Here is a 14,291-nt window from a genome sequence, read left to right on the forward strand (position 1 = left end):
AGTCTTTGGAATCAGGAATGTTATTGCGACGAAGCGATGCACGAACAATGTTCATGTTGATGGACATTCATATTTTTAGCAAGAACTCGATAATGGTTAAGTAAACAAATGGCAATCTGTTTTTGAAATAAATAGTCCCAATTTAATTTATCTCTTATTTGCATGGTTCAATGGCCAAACTACAACAAAGTTATTTATGTACGATTTAACAAAAATGAATAAGGTTAATTATTTTATTAGTGTGATTTCAATTTCTCAACATCATCAGGCATTCTTAATGCTACAAACAACTAATTTATTTCCCCCTATAAGGGGCGAATACGCAACAACTAGTATCAATCTTCATACTTTCTCAACACGTTCTAATAGTGTTAAATTTGCCAGAATGAGCTCTAGACTTGACAATAAAAATATTCATAATCTAATTTCACCCTCATATCAGATTTCAAACTTTCAAAACTTTTGAGACAATCAAATTCATAGGACCGGCCCGACTTTGAAAATGAATCCATATTTAAAACTGCGCAACTTAATTGAAGTTTCTGAAATGTTAAAGTTTTGTTCAGTTAGCTTATGGTATATTTTATCGCGGTTAAGTTGGCTCGCTTGGGCTCTTAATGAAGGCAGCTTATTAGGTACTACGGGTTTATGACCAGATGGAATTAACAACTGAATATATCCGAAAACGATTACACGTCACTAACAACAGCTGTACCCGACCATAATGCTTCATAATTATGGACTTTGATATAGTATCGAATGTCATGATTTTGATTGAAATTATGTATTACTAAAATGAGAAACAAAATAGACGAAGACCTACTTCCAAATCCAATGAAAGTAATTAAAAGAGAAAAAATAAGTTTAATTGTCTTTGATAATACGTATGTTATTTCGCACATTGTTATAATTGATTCTTGCTTTTCGAATTTGAAACTATTTGAACTTAGTCACACGGGAATGAACTAGATTGTTGTAGTGCTTTTGCCCTTTGGGAATAAAGTCCAATTTTATGTTTGTGGTCCCGCACTTAGCTTTTATCGAGTTCGGTATAACATTGTTGTTTTAATTAACTATTGTTGTAATGTCGCAACTTTACATTAAAGTATGTTAGATGTTTGAAATTAAATCTGTTGTGTATTGATAGTGTTGCAAATAAACGACTTTATTGTAAAAGTATACAAATAACTACGAGAAAAATTGAATACGCACCTTCATCTTTTACTGTACATAGCGGAAAAGCCGATGATACTAGGTGGATTTTTACGCAAAGAATAATAATTGTGGGTATTAGTAACCAGGAGTAGGTCGAGTCCCGTATACATCCCTAGCGATTCAGAACACCTTTTCTTGGTTATCTCTCTGCTTTGCTCCTTCAGGACTTCAAACAACAAGAAAATATATATCATATATTGTATGCAGTTTTTTTTATACATGAATCACAGTAGACAATACTTGACATTTATAACTGTGTCGAATAGTTTACTAGCTAGCAACAGTAATTAACACGTACTTGTGCCAAAATATTCCTAGTTAAAAATTTTGGCACAAGACTTGTCGACTTTGACCTTATTCTAAATGTTATTTGGAATCATTTTTAAAAACTGTCCTAATTTTAAGTGAAATTATGTCATTATTTATTATTATTGTCGAATGTGAAACATGCCATTACGGTTTATATTTATTTCCAGCATCCAAATATATATTTACAATATTCATAGCCTACATAATAAGTCATAACAATCAAAAATTTATAAATAGAAAATTAAAACAAATTTAAAAAGTTTGGTCCCTGTGGCAGTGTACCTTTAATACTGGAATCGTTTCCTCTCTGTATTGCCATTATAATAATTTTATGTAATTATCTTAAGAAGGATTTAGTGTCCCTTTTTAGGAGGTCGTAAATATACCTTTATTGTATCGTAATGAACCTCCATTTTCATAGAAATAGGGAATGATTGTGAAAAACTTAGATTGGGAATTCTTTCAAAAATTGATGAAACGGCCGACCATATTAAAACCGGTGCATCGAGGCCTGCATCGTTTTGGTTGGGATAATGAAAATCGCAGAACTGCATTCTCAATAACCTCTCGAAATGTTTGCATGGAATATTTAAGTTCTTGGCAATTGTTCACCATAGTAGAACTGCAAATGATAGTCTTATTTACCTTAACCAATATGGCGATAGTTCTTACATTTAGAACCCATCTGTTGTTCTTGTACAGTAGCACAATAAAATCCTGTATCTAAAAATGTCTTTACCTTTGTTAGTATTTATATATAATAAATTGTTCTATCGATAGCAAACCCCAAGTCCCAGCAGACCCCAACATTTACATAAGAAAATTGAAAGTTTTCAGCACGATACATCATTTTGTCTGGAGCATAATAAAATTCTTTTCTATAGAGTACATTCACTTATTTTACCGTCTTCGTACCTGTCCTGCAATTTATATATGAAGATGAAAGTTTAAGTTAAACAACGACAATCGCAATGTATTTTGAAATGCAGACACATGATAGAATAAATTTGAAATGTATTTTAAATTTATTCTATTACTAAACTGAAAATATAATAAACTTTAATACTATATTATATATACCAATACCGACCTGCACGAAAGCTATGGACCAACTAGCTTTTGTCACAGACAGACAAACACATAAGGATTATAAAACTGGCTGAACTATTTTGGGTTATATACGTAGATATATAATCGTTCAATATTGGAAACGCTAATATTTAATAAAAATTAAATCCTTTTAAATGAACAAAACGAAAGTATAATTTTATTGTTACCTATATATAGAAATAATAGTATATATGTTTAACTAAAAAAAAATGAACCTCAACCAGGAACTAAACCAGCAAAATAAGCTTTAAGACAATTTTGAAAGGCGCCAGCTTGTCAATAGGTGAATATGTGAAAATATAATGTATGCTTATAGCATCCAAGATTTTAATTTAAATCTACAAAAACTAGTAGTCTTCAAATATTTAAGTACTATAAAGAACAAAATAAGAAAATATTGGTTGTTTGTAAAGTAGGTTTACGATCGAGATGTTTACGTGATAACGTCTTATTGGTGATATAAGTTTTTGGGAAGTAAGGAATTAATGAAGATAACAATTTTTTCAAATTTTAAATTACATCTATCGTTTTATTCACACTTTTGATGATAAATTTCGGGTGTAAAATGACAAGTTTACTTATTCGACTATGATATACATTTTTCTTCATACATTCACGGAATGACTGGCAGCGCTCGAGATGAGACGGGAGATCGGTCCGTCTCTCTCTCGTTATACCTGCGATCGCGCTCGTGAGGTTTTGGTGTGACACAAGTTTCTGAACATGTCACCCGACTAAAACGATTTTAAAGACGTTATCACGTCAAAAATTTCAAGAAGAACTAAATTGTTATGAAATATTGGTTTGATAGTTATTAACCTAACAATCGTTAAGTTAAATGTAAATATATAAGTAAATAATTAGAAGGGTAAACCAAATGTTCATCGCACACTTGAAGCCAAAATGAGCCCTTTAGTTTTTCCCACACTCATAAATAGTAATATAACATTCTTGTTTCCGATAAGGTCCAAAAAGATCGAATATACTTGTATTGAAGTATCACTTAGATTTCAGAGCTCTTAAATAAGCCAAGATAGTTTTTGATTAGCGTCTCAACCCCACTATCCCTAATTTTAAGTTAGTTATAAACTTATATTTTAAACGACTAAAGGTAGTGAACGTTTTAATTTATTTTATTATTATTAATTAACTATTAATTACTGAAGATGTCAAGTGGAACATGGTGTAATAGTTGCAGCTCCTTACAAACATTGTGTAAAACAAAATCTTGGCGATTAAAAAGAGTGGCGGAGAGTTTATTGCCAGTTCTTCTCTTCCGAGAACTGGCATGAAATATAAAATTAGAATTATTATTTTAATTATAATTAGATTACTTATAATTAAATAAATAAATAGAACCATTTAACATGTATATATTTCTTTTTTTAACGTTCATTGTGTTACATAAATGAATAAATGATTTTGATTTGATTTGATTTGATACCCAGCTTCAAACAACGTGTTTCATTTAACATATATTTGAAAATCCCTTCAACAATCGGCACCGAACTTCACTCGATTAATAATTTAATTAAGACTTTCTAGCCGTGAATTTAAATAAAATTCCGTTCTAATAAACCTATTTATGAATCCTATTTCTTATTCTTCGAATTATTGGGACAGAAAAAAATTGGGGACTATTATAAACGGGATTTGTAGGATTCTTAAAAGGATTTACATTTTAAACATAATTAATTGGTGCTATTTTGAATTTAATGCATGACGAGATAACTTCTTGTTGTTAATGTCTCGTTTGGGTTCGCTTGCGACCTATTATCTTATGACCTCTAACCTCGCTATAATGTGGTAAAAACAGAATATCTATTTATACGTCTTACCCTGATGTCTGGACATAACACGTCTTCCCAAAGAGGAGTGTTGTTTTCCTTCAAGAAAAGAGCGTACCAATTGTTAAAAGGCCGGCAACGCACTCGCGAGCCCTCTGGTATTGAGTGTCCATGAGCGGCGGTATCACTTAACATCAGGTGAGCCTCCTGACGTTTGCCCCCTGTTCTATGAAAAATTTTTACAGAATACAATCAGAATCATAGTATATACTGCCAGTTCTCAAATCAAGGGCGTATAACATGAGAACTGGCAATAAACTCTCACTCTTTTAAAAGACCAAGGAGTTTTTACAAAATGTTTGTAAGCACCTGCAACCATTATATCATGTTCCTCATCACATGCTTGTCGTCCAAGAATAGTCAGTAATTGATGGTAATAGTAGGTCGTGGTAGTAGTTAGTGATAAGATCTGTATAACACCGTGATATAATATATGTTATTCATATATAAATAGACGTTAGTGGTTTTACTTACTACCGTGATCATAGTAAACGCTTCAACTCCAAAAGCCTAAAACTTTAAATCGTAAATAGATTTATCTTTATTTTTATCTTTAAATGGATTCAAAATCAATAAATAATAAATCAATATTTCAGATTTAAAGATATAATGTGCTATTATTATTTTAAAAGGCGTTATGAATTGACTTTTGTAATTAACAAAGGTCTCGTCTATATTAAAAACACTTTTAAATCAATGAACGTTTAATAGATTTCCAGCCAGACTTTTTGAGGTGCGCACAAACAAAGCAAGAATCAAAGCCAGAACCAGGCAATACGGTAAGACCCCCTCTTATACGGATGCACGAATATTAAGTAGCACCGTATAAGAGCATACAAAGAAAATATATATGCACTAAATGTTCTTGAAATCTTGTAAGGGGGCGTCCATAAATTAGGTGAGGTGTTTAAGGGGGGGGGAGGGGGGGTTGAGTCAAATCTCATTTAATCTTATGTTGGAGACGGCAAATATCACGCAATTTTTTTTTCCGATTGAAAAAATTTTTTTAGGAAAATGGTTGACCTTAAAGGCCATCTCTGCAACTTCCCGCTAACTCCATACCTAAACGCTCAATATTTCACTTATTTTGTTTTTGAGCTATTCGAGCTCAATAGTACGAATTCTGTGTTATTTTGCGTTCTCCGAGCTCAAAAAGATAGCTTCTTACGTGTTTACGTAAGAAACCCACATTTTGAAAAATCTCACGTGAGATATGGTGTTGGGGGAGGGGGTTGAATAAAATCTCACGACATCTCACCAGGGGGGGAGGGAGGTACAAAAATTAAAAAAAACACCTCACGTAATTTATGGACGCCCCCTAATCTAGCGTCGGCAATTTGAGTCTCAAAGGTCAAGTTGTCTTAATTAAAGTTTCGAAATAAAAGTCCTATATGGAATTGTAAGCGTTTGTATGAAAACCTTGTTACTCTTTATATAAAACAATTAAAGGAAAGAGTAAAGTGTGTGCAAACGATAATGACTAATGTAAAATGCTAGACGTAATTGTTACGAGTCGTAAATTGGTTCGTAAGGTAGCCATAGACATTCTTTCTATGTGTGCATTTAACATTCGATCGAACGGTGAAGGAAAACATCGTGAGGAAATCGGCTTGCTTTAGACCCATAAAAGTCGACGATGTGTGTCAGGCACAGGAGGTTGATCACTTATTTGCTTATTAGATTGGCAAATGATCATGAAACTAATATCTGAGGCCCAGACCTAAAAAAGATGTAGTGCCATTTATTGTATTTATTTAAAGTTGTCTTTTATACAACAAATATATGACTCGCCATAACAGCTACTATTTCTGAAATGAAACGTGATAAGTCTCTTTTCTGACTTGTTAAATAATTCTTAACATAGGAACATAGATTATTCTATTGGAAGTATGGATGGATATTTGGTAATCTTTCACGTAAAAGCTACTGAATGGATTTTAATGAAACTTTACAATAATATAGCTTTATAATAATATATATATCGAATTGTCGAAAATATCAAGTAAGTAGGAAAAATCTACCATCTGTAAGCTATTCTGGTGTGCGCTGCTAAAACCGTTAGAGTTACACATATGTAATGTATGATGGAAATATTTATCTTAAATAGTCCTACAAAAAAGCCCGCCACAGTATATATAATTTATATACATATATCTTGTTTAAGCCATTATAGCCGAAATAGTGAACCATAACTACAATAAAAATTCATAATTTATGTCAAATGCACATTTGGTAGTAATAAATTTATTCCTAAATGAAAATTGATACTTTTATCGCTTTAGTTATTTCAAGTAGATAAAATATGTCTTTCACGCTACATTATTTGAACAAATATTATTAATCCTGCATAGACGATGTCGCGGGCACCAGCTAGTAATTTATAAAAAAATAGTGAGAGTATTATATTATTATCATAATTCTTCCGTATAAACAAATTCACGACCGTCAGCTAGCTTATAAGGTTATTGCCCTCCCTCGCTTTCCTTACAAATGATGCTTTCGAATTATTTTTGATCGGAAATTCATGAAAAAGCCCAGTCGTGAAAAATAACAATTGCATAAAAGAAGGGGAGTTCCCCTAAATTGGTGTCTTCCGGGAAATTTTCCCGCTGCAGCCGAGTTGTTGACGTAAAGATATTTTGTAGTCTCTTAACATAAGTAATATTATTGTTAATCTGTGATGACTTGGAAGTAAGAATTTGATTAACACACTGGGGGACACACAACTAAATTTGTATGAAAATGACAGATTTTTATACAAATTTAGTGTTCGACTTTCTACATACACTATTGTTAAGGAATCTTAACTAAACCCCCTGATATAACTGCATTTTCTACTGTCTATTAACACTTTGTTCTAAATAATAGCTTCTATATAATAATTGTAGTGTTATAAGGCTTATATCGGCTATCATCGTTTTTGCTTCCTATATACAAATTAAAGGCAAAGACAATTAAATTAGAAATTGTCTTTGGTTAGGAGTAACACAGATAAATAGCAGATCTATATCTCATATGTAGTCAAGTCTAGCCTAAGCAATAAACAATTACGAATTTTGACAAATACGTATAAAGCCATGTTATTATAAAATCTGTCAAGGGAAATGAATGTTGTTTTACTATAAACTGAAGCTAGATTGATTCGTTTGTGCTAACAAGGTTTTATGGAGTGCGGTCTCGATTTCCTCCCAAACAGGAAATTTTTGCTCCGTTCACTAACGAGTAGCAAACGTCGAGTAACATACAACTGAAATTGTTTTCCAAAAGTTAATTTTCTCCTTAAAATATCTATGTACAAGTCATTCATTAACTATACATTATTACTATAAAACTTCTTTATTTATTTGATATATTGAAGAGAAATTGTTGATCCTGAAATACATATAATGATCTTTTTTAAAATTAACTAGCTGAATATAGGCAAAATGCAACTTTGACGGACCCAATAGTAACTAAAACAACAAAATCAAATAACTATAAACATTGTTCCTACATCACAAGGAAATTGGCCAAAAATGTTCGATTGTTGGTCCAATTTCCTTGTCCGTGTCAACAATAGAATGTTTGTCTATGCTTATTCACCTACTTGATTATAAAAAATCTGAAATCAAGATTAATACAGTAACACCAGTTACTTACTACTACCATATATTTTAATACTGATACTGGTTAATACATAAGACGTTTGTTTACCTGACGTCACTAAACATAAACGTAGAGAATTCTTCGCTAAATGCTTGTACTATTTCCTCAAATAAAAAAAAAATAGTGGAGACTCCGTGGTCTATTTGATGCTCAAGTCATGATTCGAACGCACGTGGAGAGCCTCAGCTACTAGACTAACACTGCTTTCAGCAAGAAATAAAATAATTTTCACAAATATAATACATGAGATCAATATACCAATTGTCTCAAAAAATATATAAAAGACTTAATAACTACAAAAAAGCTTATTTTAACACAAAGCTAAATTGAGTGAGCTTGTTTATATGAACATCGTTTAATTTGTTGCGTTTAATTACTTATAAAGTTAATAATTACACAACAAGTAATTAAAGTGTTCATTGTTTACGCACTCACAGGGAAATTCTCAATATATTTGAAACGTTTAATTATTATACACAAACAATAGTTTGCACACCAAACGTATCTCAAACAGTCTTCGTAACATTTTGAGGTTTTTGAATCTAACTTTGTGTAAAGTTATGAAATACGATTCCGTAACCCTTAGTTTTACCTTGGACTTCATTCCCGGTTCTATTCATGGCAGAATCTGATTATGATGATTGATCATGATTGATCAGCCCAACGCTCAATTGGGGAATCTTCTTAATGGATATTTTTAATATTTTTACATCGACCTTTTCTATAAATCTAACATATCTAAGTAAAATATACATATATCTAATATATAAAATTCTCGTGTCACAATGTTCGTTCCCATACTCCTCCGAAACGGCTTGACCAATTCTTATGAAATTTTTTATGCATATTCAGTAAATCTGAAAATCGGCTACTATCTATCTTTCAAACCCCTAAATGTTTATTTTTAGACGATTTTTTTTCTTTATTTGATGAAACACCATACAAAAATACATACAACACTTAATTTTCACTCCTCTACGATCAACCCCTATTTTTAATTTATTAATTAAAAAACTCATGACTTGAATTCTGACGTTTATATAAAGAAAAATTCACAGAAAAAACTAAAAAGTTTTCATTCCGGAAAACCGAACAGTCGTTGGGGTAGCATAGCAAAATGTTCCATGTTGGTACGTACTAAACAGGTAGGCTAAGTAAAATCACATTAAGGAGAAACGAAGTTCGCGGGGGCTGCTAGTATATATATATATATATATATATAGTATTCAAGACGGTAAAACAATTATTACCCAATTGTAACGAGTGCTTAAATAGTTTTTATTGCTGATTGATGAAATAACTGTCAGTTATAAAATTAAGACAGTAATAAAAACACAATGACTCATATCTTAAAAGGGTAATATAAGTTGACTTTTACCATATTCATATACACTGCATGTTCGACTCCTGGGTGGAAGCCAAAATTAAAATACACCTTGAAAATATCCATAGCCCCAAGATAGGAATTTCGCGGTGTTCGAACATCCCCGTGACGGATGAGCTCAAGAACAAAACTAAGCGCTAAGTATGACTCTTTTCTGAATTTAAAATACTAAAAGCTCACTCTTTGGCAAGGTAAGGAGTTGTAGAAAGAGTGTATTTATGTTTATTTGCAAACATTTGTGTCGTAATAGATTACATCCGTATCTGAGTCGACCTTACAGAATTAATCTGTCTCTTTTCATCATAGCAAAAATAAAATTAAACAGAAAGAGACAAATTAGTGCTTTACGTAATGTAATGGTGCGTTACTATGGTAACAAAGATGGTACGATAGCAACGACCTTTACCAACCACGTCTATATTTTTTGGTTATAGAAAGTTATCATTATTTAATACGAAACGATCGGTTTTTTATTTAAAACATATACTATTTTCTTATGTGAGTTTTTCTTTGACGTTGTAAGTGAAGTCATAAAAAATAACAGGATCATAAAAACAAGACGCTTTATTTGTGCTGATATTCACACTTCATGACACGACACAATATAAGTGGCAAAAGTTGTGTTGTTAGATTTTCGCGATCTGGAGAAGGGCTCCGGCTTAAACCTCCTTGGTACATTAATACACACGTAAATTCATATTTATTAGAAATACCTTAGACGTGGGAGGGAACTGTATGAGATTTAATTAATTAAATATGACGAATTAATTAAGTTCTTTGTTACATTTTATAACAGGTATTTAATTATATTGAGTTTTAGACGACAACAAAAATCGTCAATATTGATAATGATAATAAATAATCAAGTCGCGCAAATTTATATGATTCAGTCTCAAATTTAAACTAAACATTTGGTGATAAGCCTTATGTACCTGACACATGTCGATTTTTATAGCGAAGCGGTTTCGATTTCTTCACGATATTTTCTTTACCGTATGAGCAAGTGTACCGAAATGCCTCCGATTTAAGAGTGGGATTCTAAAACCAACAATGCTTCCATAATAATAATATGACGCTATTTGTTTGCATTGCAAATTATCTTTAAGAATTTTTCCCGGGATCAAAGTGTTCATAGACATTCGTCAAAAGTGCTTGAATCGTCTCTGGAGGACATTGGATACTTTAGCCACTTCGATACGAGTGTTAGAATCGTTGCGGCTGTCAAAGACAAAATATAAACTCTTTTGACTGAGGTCGCACACGGTATTAGGTTTTATATTTGTTACTTTATTAAATTATAAAAGTATAAAAACCTTGTCTTTATTGCCGACCAATTCAAATTTTTTTTCGTACATCGGTTTTAAAGACTTCATCAAAAATTAATAACAAAATCTTCAGAATGCATTTGACGCGTATTAATTTACACGATTATAATATAGACTACGTCAGACAATTAATTTTATTTAATTAATCATTAGAACGTTAATGTTCTTAGATGCCCGTTTTTTGCAAAAGAGTTTATTTATTAATTTAGATAGTAAGTTAACACTTATGAACATCAAAATGATTTTAAATTTAATAGCAGCCTTGCGATTCTGTAACTCATTTTTCGAACTCGCAAGGCGGTTTTCGCAGCGGCGGAAAAGTGAGTTACAGAATCGCAAGGCTGTTGTCAAATTAAGTGAAAGCCCTAACCGATACACTGACTGGCTGCCTCCACTCTATCCTCAGCTAGTCTCGGTTGTCTCTTTACAGTAATCAGTAAAACTAGCTAACCCGGCAAGCGTTGTTTTGCCATGTATATTATTTCTAGGATTTTTTTTTCAGTTCAATAAAAATAACTATCTACTATAATAAAAATAGAGGTTAATCGTAGAAGGGTGAAAACTAAGGGTTGTATGTATTTTTTAGCGCACATAAAAAAAATTGTCATAATAAATCACTAATATTTTTTTTTTCAAATTATTTCCGACTTCGCGCTCAAATTTCAAATCACAATATATACGAGTACAATAGATGTCGTGTCGTATCCAATATTCTATAGATATATGAGGAATGAAACATAAATATGTTGCTGAAATATGTATTTTTTAGAAACAACATTTAGAGTTTGTCACTTTACTTGAAAACAATTACTTTAATCTAATTCCTTTAAAATCCAAAATGTTCCAACAAAAAAACGAATAAAAATTTAAATGACAAGACAAAACTAGCCAACAGCCTAACTAAACAATCTAAATGAAACGTCAGTTAATAAAAAATAATTAATAATCTAATAAATATTTTTTTTTCTTTATATACATACTACGCGTATGTTTACTAATAAATAATTAGTTGTTAAGCTGGTATTGTTTTTAGAAAAATGTAAAAGCGACGCATAATAGTATTAATATTACAAAACAACTTTATAGAGCAGAAGTGAGGAGCGAAGGTAATTATAACAAAAATAGTAAATAAAGAGGCTCTATTCAATTTCTTTGTAACACCCTTATTGGGTCACGAGACAATGCGATGCTATACCGTTTGCTGGCTTCCCGGCATTGTACTACAAAGTATTATTCCGTGGTACGAGCCACTGAAGGTCTTCTCTAAAAATAACTATTCTTACAATCCTATTCTATTTTTTATAGAACTTACCGGATTAAATTGCATTGACAGCAAGGTCACATTTCTAGTATAATCAGTTTTAGCGTGTGTAAAATACATTACATATTTTTATATAAGCTCCAATTCTGGTATTTATACAGAGTCGGCCTGAGTGAGCAGTGTTGGCCAAGTGGGTTCAGCGTGCGACTCTCATCCCTGAGGTCGTAGGTTCGATCTCCGGCTGTGCACCAATGGACTTTCTTTCTATGTGCACACTTAACATTCGCTCGATCAGTGAAGGAAAACATCGTAAGGAAACCGGCTTGCCTTAGACCCAAGAAGTCGACAGCGTGTGTCAGACACAGGAGGCTGATCACCTACTTGCCTAGTAGATTGAAAAATGATCATGAAACAGATTCAGGAGGTTGTAGGGTCACTGATTAATTTAATTAATTAATTGAAAAGCCTGAGAGTGGTCAGAGAGGAATAATTGTTTACTTAATTAATCACATTTAGTTTTGGAAAACAGCCTAAAAATATAAAAACAATCAACCAAACTTTCTCGATTATCTCACGTATCTATAAAATGCGATGTAAGGTGCGACTTTTAATACAAAAAGGCTACTTGGTAATTTGTTGGAGTACCTTATCCCAATGTGTGTAATATCCCTTAACTTCTAAACATACAGCCGACCCGCATCCAGATCGACATGGGAATGCGAATTGCGAAGGGTTACGGTTTTCAATATTGGTAATTCCCAAACCTATATGTCAGCGCATAGTATCAAGTTGTGCCTTATTTGTCTTGACTTTTAAAGTAGACTCATGACCTACTTTTGAAGAATTCATCGATGTTACATAATACCACTTCTAGAACGTAACCTAATCCATTTGGAGTGACTCGTATCCAATTTGTGCACGTTGTGGGGCTTCAAGCCCTAGTAATTGACACCGCCGCAATGTCCACTCGCGGTTTTAATAAACATTAACGACAACGCTCCAAGCAAAAACTCCACTCGAAATTACGACACGTCGCCCGGCAATATCCAATCTACTGAATGTTTTATTGTCCCGACTACACTGGCCTCCAATAAAACTAACGTAATTCACCGGTACGATGGAATCATCTTATAGGTTTAGTTTAGAAAGTTGGCATCTTGTCCATAGCGGTTATTTCGAGTTCTCCACTGACTGCTAGTTGCACAAAAAAGGCTCTATTTAACGGGAAACGGTTTGGAAAAAAGTGCTTTGAGCCGCAGCGCCAAGAACCGGATTACTGTGGCTAGACTGAAAAACAAATCTACTACGATTTACGTACCGTAAACTCGTTACGCGATATGAACGAGGCGAGTTTGGGAATTTCATATGAATGAGTTAGTGTTCTGTTTGTATGTACATAGGGTCGGTTTTAGGTTAAAGCGGGCTCCGTGGAGGCACGTTAGTTGCGTAGAATCGCAACGAGAGAGCTTATACGCAGACTATAGAGAGGGTTCGGAGGTTCATTCGAAAGAAGTGTTATCACAGTCGCTGTTCGGCGTTCGGGCGGCGTGCTTGCTGCTTAGGGATGACCGTTTTCACTGCGCAGAACGAGTTCGACTGAAGTTTTCCGTACTTCGTTGACTTAATAGGACGCTACTCTTTGGAGTTTCGAATCTCGTGACTTATTACGAATTCTTTATAGAAAGTGAAACTGAACAGTTGAATCGTGATATCAGATTGTGTAAGGATTTTATTAGGTGATAAATCGAGACACTGAATTGGACAGGTTCAATTGAAAGTGAAAATAAACTATTGGACTTATTTGGACTCGTTTCGATATCAGCACGGTTTTGAATCTAAAACTGTGTCGTGACTATTGAAGCAGTGTCATAATATCCGTGAATGGTAAGAAGATTTATTTTATTTTAATATATATAAATTACGTGTCACGTTGTTTGTCCGCTATGGACTCCTAAACTACCGAACCGATTTCAATCAAATTTGCACACCGTGTGCAGTTTGATCTAACTTAAACGATAGGATAGCTTACATCTCCATGTATACCCATAATATTATTTTATTGCAAAATATTTGTTTATTATTTGATAGTCACAATTCTAACAGATGGCTCTGTGTTGAAAGTACCAACGTTTCATATAAGCTACAATTTAATGACATAACCACCAAAAAAGCATGGTGGTCCCAAGGGCGGATCC

The 14,291-nt window shown here is 32.9% G+C and overlaps 1 protein-coding gene across 3 annotated transcripts in view; it reads left to right on the forward strand.

Moving 5' to 3' along the window:
• The first annotated feature begins 13,611 nt into the window (after nucleotides 1-13,611).
• The window catches only part of LOC125049997 (brain-specific angiogenesis inhibitor 1-associated protein 2), a 189,838-nt gene continuing 189,158 nt past the window's right edge, over nucleotides 13,612-14,291 (forward strand). For 2 of the 3 annotated variants that reach the window (XM_047649581.1, XM_047649583.1), the window contains exon 1: nucleotides 13,615-13,980. The gene's annotated coding sequence lies outside the window, so the exon portion shown is untranslated. Of the gene's footprint in view, nucleotides 13,981-14,291 lie in introns of all 3 variants that reach the window. The other variant, XM_047649585.1, reaches the window with a different exon arrangement.

The sequence above is a fragment of the Pieris napi genome, chromosome 5 (assembly GCF_905475465.1).
Source record: "Pieris napi chromosome 5, ilPieNapi1.2, whole genome shotgun sequence".
In the NCBI taxonomy this organism is placed as follows: domain Eukaryota; kingdom Metazoa; phylum Arthropoda; class Insecta; order Lepidoptera; family Pieridae; genus Pieris; species Pieris napi.